At 46.6% G+C, this 14,777-nt stretch overlaps 2 long non-coding RNA genes across 2 annotated transcripts; both read left to right on the top strand.

The window, feature by feature from the left end:
• The first annotated feature begins 11,534 nt into the window (after positions 1-11,534).
• On the top strand, positions 11,535-12,960 carry LOC109758539 (uncharacterized). The gene is made up of 4 exons (XR_005767715.3): positions 11,535-11,822; positions 11,910-12,054; positions 12,572-12,785; positions 12,845-12,960. It is a non-coding gene; the product is annotated as an uncharacterized lncRNA (long non-coding RNA).
• Positions 12,961-13,821: 861 nt separating this feature from the next.
• LOC141041619 (uncharacterized) lies at positions 13,822-14,472 on the top strand. The gene is made up of 2 exons (XR_012202317.1): positions 13,822-14,103; positions 14,234-14,472. It is a non-coding gene; the product is annotated as an uncharacterized lncRNA (long non-coding RNA).
• Positions 14,473-14,777: the final 305 nt, after the last annotated feature.

Below are 14,777 nucleotides of genomic sequence, written 5' to 3' on the forward strand. Positions count from 1 at the left end.
CACTCCTTTCCCCTCGTTGCTAGTAGACTCCATAGATGCATCTTGGTGAGCGTAGGAAAATTTTAAATTATCCTACGATTCCCAACACAAACAACATAGTAAACAACCACCACATACACATGGCATGATGCACAAACAAGTATGATGCATGTCCGGTTTAATGAGGCATGGCATGGCAAAGTGCAACAAACAACACTACAAATTAAGTGGAGCTCAATATGCAACGAGTTGCATATTAACGAAACACCACATCAATTATTTAGTTCTCTCTCGGTTATGTACCCAACAATATTAAATGTTGATTAACATGGCAAGAGGTGAGGCATAAGAAAACTACCTATCTAGGCAAGTTTAAAAGAGGCCGGAACAACAAACAACAATTCCGGAAAATCCCCACAAGCATATTTTAGATTTGGTACTGTTCTGCCATAACACAATTTTAATGTTCTTAAACAGCAAAATAAAGTGCACCAAGTTAATCTATGCATTTTTCTACCCCATTTACATACAAAGTTTATTAAATTCCGAGTTACGGTTATTAAGCTATGAAATAAATCATTTTAACATGGCATTCGAGCAAATTTAAACAAACAGCATTTTAAACATTTTAAACATGGATGAGAGTGGCATATTATGAAACTAGATGAAATTCTAAGCATTTTACATACATAAATCATTTTAATCCGATGCATGGTTGATGAGTTATTATATGCATGAAGACTAGGGACTTTTGTGCAAATCTGTAAATCCTGGATGATTACTAAATTCGCGGAGACAAGAAAAAAAACATCCACGGGCCGAATCTGCTGGGCTGAACAGAGAGGAGGGGCTGGAGGGCTGCTCACCCATGGGCTCGGCCCAGGTCGATGGAGAGGGAGGCCTGCAAGGGCACGCTGGGTCGCGGTCAACGGGCGAAGGCGAGATGAAGGGCGAGTTGGGCCTTGGCGCTTCTCCACGCTGGCGCCAGATCGGGTCAACGACGGGGAGGCGCTCGTTCTGTCGCTCGAAGCAGAGGAAGCCAGCAGGCGCGGGACTTGCGGTCGAGACGAACAGGAGGGGCGGCGAGGACGACCTGCTGGTGCTGTTCACCGGCGAGGGCGGAGCAAGGCGGCGGCGACAGGGCGATGCAGGCGCGGCAACAGGGCGATGCAGTGGAGCGGCAGCGTCAAGCCTCCTGGATCCGCGCGACGAGGAGGAAGACTGGGCGCGGGCGAGCTCGTGCCCGAGCGCCTGCAGATGGCGTGGCGGCGGAGCTTGCTGCAGGGTCGGCCATGGTGACGAGCAGCGATGGGGTTCGTGCGGGGAGGGTCGAGGAGGAGGCCTCGGGCGCTCGCTGCTGGAGAAACTCCTGCTCCTGTTCGAGCAAACAGAGAGGGAGAGATGTGAGGTGAGGGAGAAAGACAAGGAAGGAGAGGAGCTGGACGAGGCCGGTCCTTGCCCTGGTCGACGGAGGGCGAGGTCGCCAGCAGCAGGTCGAGCTCCTGCTTGAGGAAGGAGGCGGGCGAGGTGGTGCTTCGGCACGGGAGTTCGAGGCGGCGGGGTCGACGTGCTCGGGAACGAGGGCGCCATGGGAGGAGCACGAGAGGAACTCGGGGTAGGAGGCGCGCTGGAGCAAGGGCTGGAGGGCTCCTGGTGCTCCGGTGGCTTGTGGTGACAGGGGAATCGGGCGAGCGGTGCTGGTAGGATGGATCGAGGGAGGAGGCTACATGGTGGAGGCCGAGAGGAATTTTGGATTGGGGGCTCGGGCATCTGGAACGAGGAGGAGGGAGAGCGCTGGTTGGATGAATCGGGCAGGGGAGATCCCGAGGGGGATTCGGTGGAGTGGCGGCGGCGAGGAGGATCCCTAGAAATCAGGGATTTGGTCTCGGGTTAGACTAATATATATAGCAGATGAATTTAGGTTAGGGGATATTTGGTCCCTCCGATTTAAATCGGACGGTCAAGAAAAATAAGCTAGGAGAGTCCAACAAAGAAAATGGTGATGTTTTATAGATGTTAGGGGATGATCCGGACCCATCGGTAACAACAACCCGGGTCGGGTTCGGGACAATTTTTGGACGCGCGCAAGGGGTGGTCTGAGAGGGGTCGACAAAGACAAAGTGTCTGACAAAAGGCCTCGGAGAAGACAAGAGAGAAAACGAGGAGCAACGTTGCGAGTGTGGTTGGTCTTGAAACGGTCAACGATAGCAAGGGGGGACGCGGCAACTATGAGCGGATGCAAGTTTTAAAAACAATGACGGCAACGATGCAATGCGGATGATGCTATGATGAATGCAACAAACAAAAATAACACGCGGCAACGATGCAAAACATGGAAAGCGTCTGGAGCGTCGGTCTCGGGGCGTTACAACACTCCACCACTACAATAGGATCTCGTCCCGAGATCTAAGGACGGCACCGGAGAAAAGCGGACGAGGGAGAGAAGAGGTAAAGCTAAGTTGCTTCTTTGACAAACGAGTGAAACCACGAACCTTGAGAGATTGAACGAACGAAAAGAGAGAATACAAGGGAGATGAACGAGATTGAAAACACTCCGTTATCAAAGTGGAACAAGGAACATTGCGAGAACCTTTGTAGGTTGAAAAACATGAAATAAGAGCTTAATGGATCAAAATTAATATGAAAGCACACCGGTAGAAAAGATAAACAAGGAACAAGAATGACATAATTTGGACATCACTCCGATAGAAAATGGAAGGAATTAACATGAACTTGAGAAGATGGGATGATACTTGATGAAATCAACAACACTCTGCCTCCGGAACTATTGAAAATGAGAAGGAAAACTTGATAAGATGAAAAGAAATTGAGGAGATGACACAACACTCCGGTTAAATGGTTAGCATGAAAAGAACACGATCCTCACAAATCGAGATGAGGAGTGAAGAGAGCAACATCACAATGCCTCCGGAAAAAAGAATAGAAGATAGATCATTGGAATAACAGAATGGAGAAGAAAATGCCAACTTCTGCCACAACTAAGCTTGGAAAGCACCCTTCCAAGAAGGTTATAATGGAGTTGATGGAAAACCAACAACGAAACGAGTAAGCTTGTAGTGGACTTATGGAAAAACATCTCAAGACTATGAGGTGACAGCCGGCCACTAATGGAAACCATTGATTTAATTGAGAGCACCAAAGAGATGAAAAACTTCTTCACCGAGATGAGAAGGAGAAAATTGGATCATAGATAAGCACCACAAATAGCTACATTCCTTAGGGAAGGCTGTAGGTGAAATATAACCCAATATAACTCCAACAAAAAGATTGATTGGTTGAAAAGATCTCTTGAACGAACAGAAAATGATGGATTTAAATATGTCACTCTTGAAAACTTGTGAATCACGAAACGCGAAGGGAAAATTATCAAGAATGACATAACACCATCTCAAAAGATAAGGTAGAATGAATTGCACTTTAGAATGCAAGATGAAGAATGCTTGAACTCCTCAAAACAGAACATGTGTTGAACACCATGTTTATTTTGGAGTATAGGTTGGCGGATCTTAACTCCGAGAGAAATCTTGAAGAACAATTGAAGAATGAAAGGAAACCTTGACGAACCACCATGTTGAGCCTTCGTGAGAACTCCGGTAATAAAAGGATGATAAAAAGAAAGAGAAGTTGAGAACACTAGGTGAAGCCTTGCGATGATTTAGATGGAGCTTCGCGACGAGATAATGCGGAAAACTTGGAACTCCGAAAAGAAAAGATGGACAACATATAACTGAGATATTGATATCATGAACAAACTCCGGTTGAAAGAATTAAACACTTGGATGAAACAAGAACAAGAATTATGTTATGCGTATCCTTCACCAATATAAATTGATGACAAGCAACGGATTTGGCATACTACCTATTCCCGTAGAAAGGATTAAGAGAGATATAGCGCAAACTTCAGAAGGTATTGATGGAACCACCGGTGGGATTTGGAAACAACGAATGAATTAAAATGATAACCAAGAAAGAGAACTCTTGAACGAACCACCGTAAGAATTGAAAATGAAAGTAGCAAAGGCTCAATTCACCGAGAAGAATTAGAAAACGAAGAGATCATGAATTGATTAGAGAATACTTGAATGATGCACCGATAAGATTTGGAGAACGAGAGCTGAATGTTGAGAACGAATAAATCTTCTGAAATGATGGCCTTCGGAGAATCAAACTGAAAAGACTCATGAATTGCTCCGGATGGGTGAAAAGAATTCTCGCAATCGAAAACAATTATGAGAGGATGGCATCAAGCTAGAACCATGAATCCTCAAGAGAATGGACCAGATTTAAGGGAAACTCTTCTTCGGTCTTCAAATGTTGAGAATGAAGACAAGAAACACCACCATAAATTATTGAGACACTCCGGAACAATGGATAATAGAAATGATGAACCAACGATGAAAGAATTTGAAAGATCTTGGAGAAAGACATATGACTGATGAAAATTCATTCTTACGTCAAACTTTGAAAAGAATTTTAGAAGCTTCGGGATTATTAGAAGAGTCAGGTAAGATCCTGGGAAAAGACCTGTGGGTTAGGGCCCACTCAAAAGAAACACCGTTGAAATGATTACTTGAAAAGGAGATTGCACCGGTTGAATTAAATGTCTTGAATGAGGTAACAACCTCGAAATAGTTAGAATTGATGCGGAGTGGAAACACGAATCTTCAGAGATATCTTCAGCACTCCGGAACAATTGAATAGCAAGCGGGGAATGATTAAGAGATATACCGGCATGAGAAATCATTTGTAAGGAGGAAAGGGCTATAATCAACACTGAAAGCTTCAATTGAATCCACCGAAAAAGAATACGAGAATGAAGAATGATAACCTTGAAGCTTCCTGAGCATCTTCCTGAGAATCACCAGATAAGAACATTGATGGAAAAGAATGGAGAAACTTCACATCCATAAGATGGATACATGATTAAGAAATCTGAGCCCTTGAAGAAAGAGGGTGGGAGGGCGGGAAAACAAAGGCAACTTGGGGCAGATGGAATAAACACCGTTGCAAAGAACTGAGAATTGATCTCGCAAATGTTGAAATGATCAGATCCACTTGAAGAGAAGCACGCCGGTTGGAAAAGAATTAACATGACGACCTCGATGATCAAGAAGGATTAGTATTCACATAGCAATATGAGAACACCGTTTAGAAAAGGTATGGATTCAACATTTGACTTTGAAGCAACTCGAATACCACAAATAAAACAAAACAAAGGATTTGGCTTGCAGAATAAGCCAGAAACAAACATATGATAGATCCCATATCGTATCATGTGTGTGTTGGAAAGATATCCTACGAGATACTTGAATTCCCACTTATAAACTCCCGAAACTTTCTGGTTATGCAATCTGGTGTTGGGGATACAGGGGACACAAAATATATCACCCAAACTAACAATCCCTAGATCCAGCTGTATCCATCCGTCAACACATAACCAAGAAACCTTCGGAAATCGTTTACCTCAACCTTCAAAAAACATCCGTTATACGAGTTATGGCAATACTCCCGAACTCCCGCCCCAGTACTTGGTGGCGTCGAGGCGATCTCACCAACAACTGCATAAAAGAGATTTTCGATGTCGGCGAAACTCAGGTATTCCAGAACTGCAACGATAAAATTGTGACGACAACACCTCGGAGCTCAACTCCCCGGGACACTGCCACAACCCCTAAATGTCAGGAGGCACCAAGAACAATGTTCTCGTCATAAAACCATCGGAACGATTCCAAGATACCCGCGTGATCCTAAAAAAAAAATAGTGAAATTTGAGGAGAGGAAAATCAAAACATCTACGTCAGGAGACCTCACCAGAGCGACGAAGGGACTGAGAAGTAAAAAGAATCCTACTCTCCGATATATATAATCCTAAGACTCAAAACATTTTGTTCTAGACTCAACAACGCCAGCGATTCGATCAAGCAGGGGGCTCCTAAGTCGGGGATGGCTCTGATTACCAACTTGTTACACCCACGATGCGGTTATATCTCTCACGTGTAGAGGCACGACTTAGAGGCATAACCGCATTGTGGTTTAGTCACAAGAAGGGTCATCTTCACACAATCCCATGTAATGAACAAGAATGGGATAAAGAGTTGGCTTACAATCGCCACTTCCAACAATACATAAATAAATCATACATCAATCAGAGTACAGACATAGGTCCGACTACAGAACCAAAAGAAAAGAAGACAACCCCAAATGCTAGATCCCTGATCGTCCCAACTGGGCTCCACTACTGATCAACAGGAAACGAAACATAGTAACGACCAAGGTCCTCGTCGAACTCCCACTTGAGCTCAGTCGCGAAACCTGCACTGGTATCGTCGGCACCTGCAACTGTTTTGGTAGAATCTGTGAGTCACGAGGACTCAGCAATCTCACACCCGCGAGATCAAGACTATTTAAGCTTATGGGTAGGAAAGGGTAGTGAGGTGGAGCTGCAGCAAGCAATAAGCATATATGGTGGCTAACATACGCAAATAAGAGCGAGAAGAGGAGCAACGGAACGGTCGTCAACTAGTAATGATCAAGAAGTGATCCTGAACTCCTACTTACGTCAAACATAACCCCAAAAGCCGTGTTCACTTCCCGGACTCCGCCGAAAAGAGACCATCACGGCTACACACGCGGTTGATGCGTTTTAGTTAAGTCAAGTGTCAAGTTCTCTACAACCGGACATTAACAAATTCCCATCTGCCACATAACCGCGGGCACGGCTTTCGAAAGATAAAACCCTGCAGGGGTGTCCCAACTTAGCCCATTATAAGCTCTCACGGTCAACGAAGGATAAACCTTCTCCCGGGAAGACCCGATCAGTCTCGGAATCCCGGTTTACAAGACATTTCGGCAATGGTAAAACAAGACCAGCAAAGCCGCCCGATGTGCCGACAATCCCGATAGGAGCTGCACATATCTAGTTCTCAGGGCAACACCGGATGAGACATCCTACAAGTAAAATCAGACCTCGAGTTTCCACGAGGGGGCCCCGCAGTCTACTCAGTTCGGACCAGCACTTAGAGAAGCACTGGCCCGGGGGGGTTAAAATAAAGATGACCCTCAGGAGCGCGACTCCCAAGGGAAAAGAAATAGGTGATAGGCAAATGGTAAAACCAAGGTTGGGCCTTGCTGGAGGAGTTTTATTCAAAGCGAACTGTCAAGGGGGTCCCATAAATCACCCAACCGCGTAAGGGACGCAAAATCAAGGAACATAACACCGGTATGACAGAAACTAGGGCGGCAAGAGTGGAACAAAACACTAGGCATAAGGCCGAGCCTTCCACCCTTTACCAAGTATATAGATGCATTAATTAAATAAGAGATATTGTGATATCCCAACATATCCATGTTCCAACATTGAACAAACTTCATCTTCACCTGCAACTAGCAACGCTATAAGAGGGGCTGAGCAAAAGCGGTAACATAGCCAAACAACGGTTTGCTAGGAAAGGTGGGTTAGAGGCTTGACATGGCAATATGGGAGGCATGATATAACAAGTGGTAGGTAGCGCAACATAGCGATAGAGCAAACAGCTAGCAAGCAAAGATAGAAGTGATTTCGAGGGTATGGTCATCTTGCCTGAGATCCCGCTAGGAAGAAGAACGAGTCCATGAAGAAGACAAACGGATGTAGTCGAACGAATCCTCACAACTCCGGAACGAAACCGAAGGTAACGAGAGAAGCAACCCGGAAAGAAACAAACAACATAGTAAACAACCACCACATACACATGGCATGATGCACAAACAAGTATGATGCATGTCCGGTTTAATGAGGCATGGCATGGCAAAGTGCAACAAACAACACTACAAATTAAGTGGAGCTCAATATGCAACGAGTTGCATATTGACGAAACACCACATCAATTATTTAGTTCTCTCTCGGTTATGTACCCAACAATATTAAATGTTGATTAACATGGCAAGAGGTGAGGCATAAGAAAACTACCTATCTAGGCAAGTTTAAATGAGGCCGGAACAACAAACAACAATTCCGGAAAATCCCCACAAGCATATTTTAGATTTGGTACTGTTCTGCCATAACACAATTTTAATGTTCTTAAACAGCAAAATAAAGTGCACCAAGTTAATCTATGCATTTTTCTACCCCATTTACTTACAAAGTTTATTAAATTCCGAGTTACGGTTATTAAGCTATGAAATAAATCATTTTAACATGGCATTCGAGCAAATTTAAACAAACAGCATTTTAAACATTTTAAACATGGATGAGAGTGGCATATTATGAAACTAGATGAAATTCTAAGCATTTTACATACATAAATCATTTTAATCCGATGCACGGTTGATGAGTTATTATATGCATGAAGACTAGGGACTTTTGTGCAAATCTGTAAATCCTGGATAATTACTAAATTCGCGGAGACAAGAAAAAAAACATCCACGGGCCGAATCTGCTGGGCTGAACAGAGAGGAGGGGCTGGAGGGCTGCTCACCCATGGGCTCGGCCCAGGTCGGTGGAGAGGGAGGCCTGCAAGGGCACACTGGGCCGCGGTCAACGGGCGAAGGCGAGATGAAGGGCGAGCTGGGCCTTGGCGCTTCTCCACGCTGGCGCCAGATCGGGTCAACGACGGGGAGGCGCTCGTTCTGTCGCTCGAAGCAGAGGAAGCCAGCAGGCGCGGGACTTGCGGTCGAGACGAACAGGAGGGGCGGCGAGGACGACCTGCTGGTGCTGTTCACCGGCGAGGGTGGAGCAAGGCGGCGGCGACAGGGCGATGCAGGCGCGGCAATAGGGCGATGCAGGGGATCGGCAGCGTCAAGCCTCCTGGATCCGCGCGACGAGGAGGAAGACTGGGCGCGGGTGAGCTCGTGCCCGAGCGCCTGCAGATGGCGCGGCGGCGGAGCTTGCTGCAGGGTCGGCCATGGTGACGAGCAGCGATGGGGTTCGTGCGGGGAGGGTCGAGGAGGAGGCCTCGGGCGCTCGCTGCTGGAGAAACTCCTGCTCCTGTTCGAGCAAACAGAGAGGGAGAGATGTGAGGTGAGGGAGAAAGACAGGGAAGGAGAGGAGCTGGACGAGGCCGGTCCTTGCCGTGGTCGACGGAGGGCGAGGTCGCCAGCAGCAGGTTGAGCCCCTGCTTGAGGAAGGAGGCGCGCGAGGTGGTGCTTCGGCACGGGAGTTCGAGGCGGCGGGGTCGATGTGCCCGGGAACGAGGGCGCCATGGAGGAGCACGAGAGGAACTCGGGGTAGGAGGCGCGCTGGAGCAAGGGCTGGAGGGCTCCTGGTGCTCCGGTGGCTTGTGGTGACAGGGGAATCGGGCGAGCGGTGCTGGTAGGATGGATCGAGGGAGGAGGCTACATGGTGGAGGCCAAGAGGAATTTTGGATTGGGGGCTCGGGCATCTGGAACGAGGAGGAGGGAGAGCGCTGGTTGGGTGAATCGGGCAGGGGAGATCCCGAGGGGGATTCGGTGGAGTGGCGGCGGCGAGGAGGATCCCTAGAAATCAGGGATTTGGTCTCGGGTTAGACTAATATATATAGCAGATGAATTTAGGTTAGGGGATATTTGGTCCCTCCGATTTAAATCGGACGGTCAAGAAAAATAAGCTAGGAGAGTCCAACAAAGAAAACGGTGATGTTTTATAGATGTTAGGGGATGATCCGGACCCATCGGTAACAACAACCCGAGTCGGGTTCGGGACAATTTCCGGACGCGCGCGAGGGGTGGTCTGAGAGGGGTCGACAAAGACAAAGTGTCTGACAAAAGGCCCCGGAGAAGACAAGAGAGAAAATGAGGAGCAACGTTGCGAGTGTGGTTGGTCTTGAAACGGTCAACGATAGCAAGGGGGGACGCAGCAACTATGAGCAGATGCAAGTTTTGAAAAACAATGACAGCAACGATGCAATGCGGATGATGCTATGATGAATGCAACAAACAAAAATAACATGCGGCAACAATGCAAAACATGGAAAGCGTCGGGAGCGTCGGTCTCGGGGCATTACAACTAGGGCTCGGGAGGCACCTCTGTGGTGGCATGCAGATCTTTGTCAAGATCATAGAGATATAAGATCAGATGAGAACCAAAAGACGGCGACCCTCGGCGGGATCCTTGCCGAGGAGATCCATAAGACCCTCGGCAAGCGCCTTGCCGGGGACGACTGCAACACCACGGCAGGACCCTTGCCGGGCTCCCGGCAAGGCCCTTGCCGAGGGCGTCAGCGGGGCCACAGCCAGGCCCGCGTCGACCAAGACTCCACCGCCGTCCCCAAGCAGCAGCTAGCTCAACCAGCTGGGCAGGCACCTGCGTGGCGACGGGCGGCCTCTGCACCAACTCAGCAAGCACCTGCGTGGTGGCATGCAGATCTTCGTGAAGGTCCTACCACCGCGCCACCTCAGCTGCCTGCCTGCCTACATGGCGCTGCATGCACCGCTGGCCCGGGCGCGTGTCAAAGCAGGGCGAGGCGGCAGCGGACGGGACGGGCCTCGTTCCCGTCCCCAGTAAAGCTAAGGGACACCTAAGCTGCGCATTAAATGCGTCTTGTCCTGTAATATGGACGATAAGCTCATAGTACTGTAGGTCTTTCCACCTCCTGTGTGCCACTGTGGCAGCCCCTTTCGACTATAAAAGGAGGCCCATGGCGTACTGGAAGAGAATTCGGCTCTTTGGAACTGCACGACCACCATAGCTAGTTCAAGAGCTCAAGAACGCTCAATACATCCATCAAAGCAGGACTAGAGTTTTACGCATCCTCGCGGCCTGAACCTGTGTAAACGATCCTTGTGCTGACTGTTAATCCTGCTCTTCTCACAACCCCGCGCCCCGGCAACCGTAGTAGGGATTCTTGTGATCCCGTAGGTGTCGTTTTCCACCAACACATATATACACACACAAATATAGTGGCGTTAATCTGTGCGAGAGCTCAAAACTCCTTGTCCTGCAAACCGGTCGCTAATGAGCCGCTCGTCCCACGCCAGTTTACGAAATTTAAATATATTATAACTGATCACTAATCCAGCTTTCTCAGGCCATTAGGGGTCTTAACTGTCAGATCTGTTGTTTCGGTCTTTGCTGTCCATTGGATGTCTCTGTGGACCCCATGACCTCTTTACGCTGACCACATGCAGTCTACTGGAGAGGGCCGCTGCTCCGGAACTATTTCGGACGTATACTGTGAATTTGGGCCAAATGGGCTAGGTGCCACTGCATACGAGCTGATCGCTGCCTGGGTCGATGTGGTCCCTGGGAGGCGTATGCGTGGCTCGATGAGCAGTCTACTCTCTGCTCGGTCGGCATCTCCAACGCAACGAGAGGACCAGACCGGTACATGGGGAGGCGAAGTTGATGCATCTACAGGCGAAGCGGCGGTGGACTGTTGGGTGGATGATAAATCGGGCAATCAATCTTCAGTTTCAGGAAGCATTCATCACGATTGATGTGCGCCACTCACTAGCTGATATTAAATGGAGGTGTGCGTTTCCTTTTTCCTCCAACCCTTTCCTAGATCCTAGAGATCCCCTATTCCCGCGAGGGAAGCTACTCCCGTAGCTATTTTGGACCCCCGCTGGGCCCAAGCAGCGAAGGCCCTTCTCTCGCAGCGCCTCCCTAGAATCCCGACCTCTCCTACCACTGCCGCGCCCCACCTAGCCGTTGACCCCGGCGGTGTCCACCACGACGCCTGAGTTTGCCGAAGGCGGCACCACTGGAACCGGCGTCCGCAGACGGCTCCTGTCCATGGGCAGGGTCGACGCAGTTCCTCGACCCCGGCCTATCTCGCGGTCATAGGGCGAACCCTAGGTGCCGCCGCCATGACCTCCTGGTCGCGACTCCTCGCGGCGCCGATGACCTGTGTCCACTTCGCCTACAGGTGTGCTCGCACCTCTCTCCCTTTCTGTTGCACCACCGCTAGCTGCTGTATGGAGGTGTGACATCTGATTTTTGGGGTGTCGATTAGGCCGACACGGTGCACTTCGGCGCTAACACGCGATGCAGGACGGGTACACACACAATGGCGCTGAAGGTGTTCCGAAGAGCATGGTATTTTTGTGGTTAAACAGGCATCTGACGCAGGGAAGGGGATGTGAGCGTTCGCTAACCATGTACTCCCTCCGTCCTTTAAAGAGTCCTTTAAAGAGTGTACTTCCAACTTTGTTGGAGGGTTAGACTATTTCAAAGTTTGACCGAGTTTATATAAAAATATGTCAATTTTTAAGAAACCAAATACGTATATGATGAAAATATATTTTATCATGAATCTAATGCTACTAATTTGATGACATAAATATTTTTGTATTATTATATAAAGACGGTCAAACATAAAAAAGTTTGACTTTCCAACAAAGTTGGGAGTACAGTAGTTTATCTGAAGGGTATAGAAGAGATTTCCTGTTACCTGAACCTTTTATCTGGAATGCATGGACTGCTAGAGGGCTGTAGCCTGTAGATGCACTACGGATTTGCAAATTGTGATGATATGAAAATAGGGATCACTCCCATCACCTCAAGAACTGCACCTTCTATCTTAACTGAATTCAGTATTGTTAAAAAAAACTGAATTCAGTATTAATGGTTAAGCTGTGTACTAATATTCCTATTATTTATTTATTTGTGATGCAGTTAAGCAGCTGCTTTCTTGTTTGCATGAAAGACGATATCATTGAGGGAATTTATGATACTTTCTCGGAATGTGCTTCCATAAGCAAATCTGTGTCAATTCACAATGTTTGAGCTACTGGCAGTTAAATTCGAGGAACTAATGGAATTGTCGCCATCCTACGTGTTTTCAGTGATACTGCATGCTGTGTCGATCAAGGTGGAGGAAAGAGAAAAGGTAAGTAGCTTCAGTTGGTCGGACCCAATTTACATATTCTTAATGGTTCTATCTTTTAGGTGCATTTGCTATATATTTGGAGCCTTGGCATGCTGATATTTATGAGTTCCTTGATTTGAGAAAGAACCATCGGAAGGTAAACATTCTAGAAGTAATACGTAACACACTTCCAGGCAGAGATACCCGAAACTGACTACCAGTTTGGATTTACTTTTTTCGCACTGGATCACCACCCTCATGCTATTGATCTCTTTGTTCATTTATCAGGAACAGTAATTTGCAATGAGAAAAGCATTTTAATTAATCTGAATCAATTGTTTATGTACAATTAGTTGTTCATTTTTTTTTTATTATCTCTTGTATTTTTAGTTGTTCAAGTGCTCCATATATGCTTGCTCACTGTATATTGTAAGAGGGTGATAACAAGAGTGGATCTCTCAAGCTAATTAGGCTTGATGCTTCACACCCGCCGATACAATTTGTTTGGTTTGGTAAGGCCCTGAAGCATTTTACAAACTACAGTTACAAAATTAATCTTGGCTTTGTTTTCTATTCTTTTCGTAGCCATCTTGTCAGAATCATTCAAACAAAAGCAAAATCCTTTGGCCTACAAGGAATAGTAATTGATAGAATATGCATGGTTCATGAATCGTGATAAGCGACACCTATTATCAACCATTGCTGTTAAATTTGAGCATCAACCAAAATAAGGTGACATTGCCAAAGTGCAGAGTTTTTCCAATTCCTCTTTAATTACCTCTGGTCACGAACCATTTGGTTTTGAAGTGCGAAATATTGCATTGCGGATATCCCTTGTGTAACCGGAGAATATTTTGTCTTATGAGTAGTTTTTTTATTCCAAACCATGCAATTAGAGGATTCAGAATTCCTCTCTAGGGGGACCCTCGTTTATGTCCGTGCTATCAATTCTCTTAATATTAACGTCTAAGAGAACTTCTCTTGCCGGAAGGGGCAGAGCAAGGAATTTTATTAATGGGGGCCAATGAAACATGTAAAGCATCAAAGGGGCCATACATAAGAATTTAGACATCAAATGCATTAACTCACATAGCATTTTGGGGTAACTTGAGAAACTTTTGTAGTGTGGGGGGAGCCATGGCCCCAGCTCTCCCTTGTTGACTCCGTCCCTGTTGCTAGCCCAAGTCGCAATTCATTGTGCTTTATTTATCATGTGATGTGTAATGTGATTACGGTGTCACTGGGCGGTCTGCCTTTTCGTGCAGTTAGCGTGTGTGTGGTCGAAGCGTTGTACACGCTATTCAAGAAATCAGTAATGTTGTGGTACATGCCGGGCAAGGTTAGTGGATAAACACCCATCTCCTTATTAAAGTAAAAAACATACGGTGTTGTTCTCTCAGGTGCATGTTGTGTATATGATGGGTAACGAATAACATGAGTTGTGATGCTTGTATGTTGACATGGTGCAGGAGTTTCAGCTGGCACTTTGGTAAGACCGAGAGTTTATTTGTTGATCGTGTAAGTCCACATTGCACGTGTGCACACATTTGCACTTTATATTGTACAATGAAAATGTCTCTCTTGTTTTTGCTTCTTTTTTTGTATTCTAATGTAATTACTATGGAATCAGTCTCACTCTCATTTTTGGCATATTACTTGGACTTTGGAGATAAACAACATACTGCTTAACATTCTTTAGGGATCATAACCGATCTATGGCAAAGACATTTGCCTAATTGTAGAATCATGCAGATCACTGATACTAGAAGGGCTTTGAGGCCACGATTAAGTTGGAATTTGGTTTTACTTTCTGCGTTATATTTCCCATTTTCATTACAGGATTTCACTCCTATTATGCCTATTTTTTAGCATGGCCTTTTATGTACTACATTTCATGTAGTAAATAATGTTTCTGGCCAAAACATCACCCCTGCAGACATCTAATTAGAAGCTTGGAGCATAGAAATAAGACTCGCCCTTGAATAACTTGGTAGGTGTCAACTTGTTTGGAAG

The sequence above is a fragment of the Aegilops tauschii genome, chromosome 2, assembly GCF_002575655.3.
Source record: "Aegilops tauschii subsp. strangulata cultivar AL8/78 chromosome 2, Aet v6.0, whole genome shotgun sequence".
NCBI classification, from domain to species: domain Eukaryota; kingdom Viridiplantae; phylum Streptophyta; class Magnoliopsida; order Poales; family Poaceae; genus Aegilops; species Aegilops tauschii.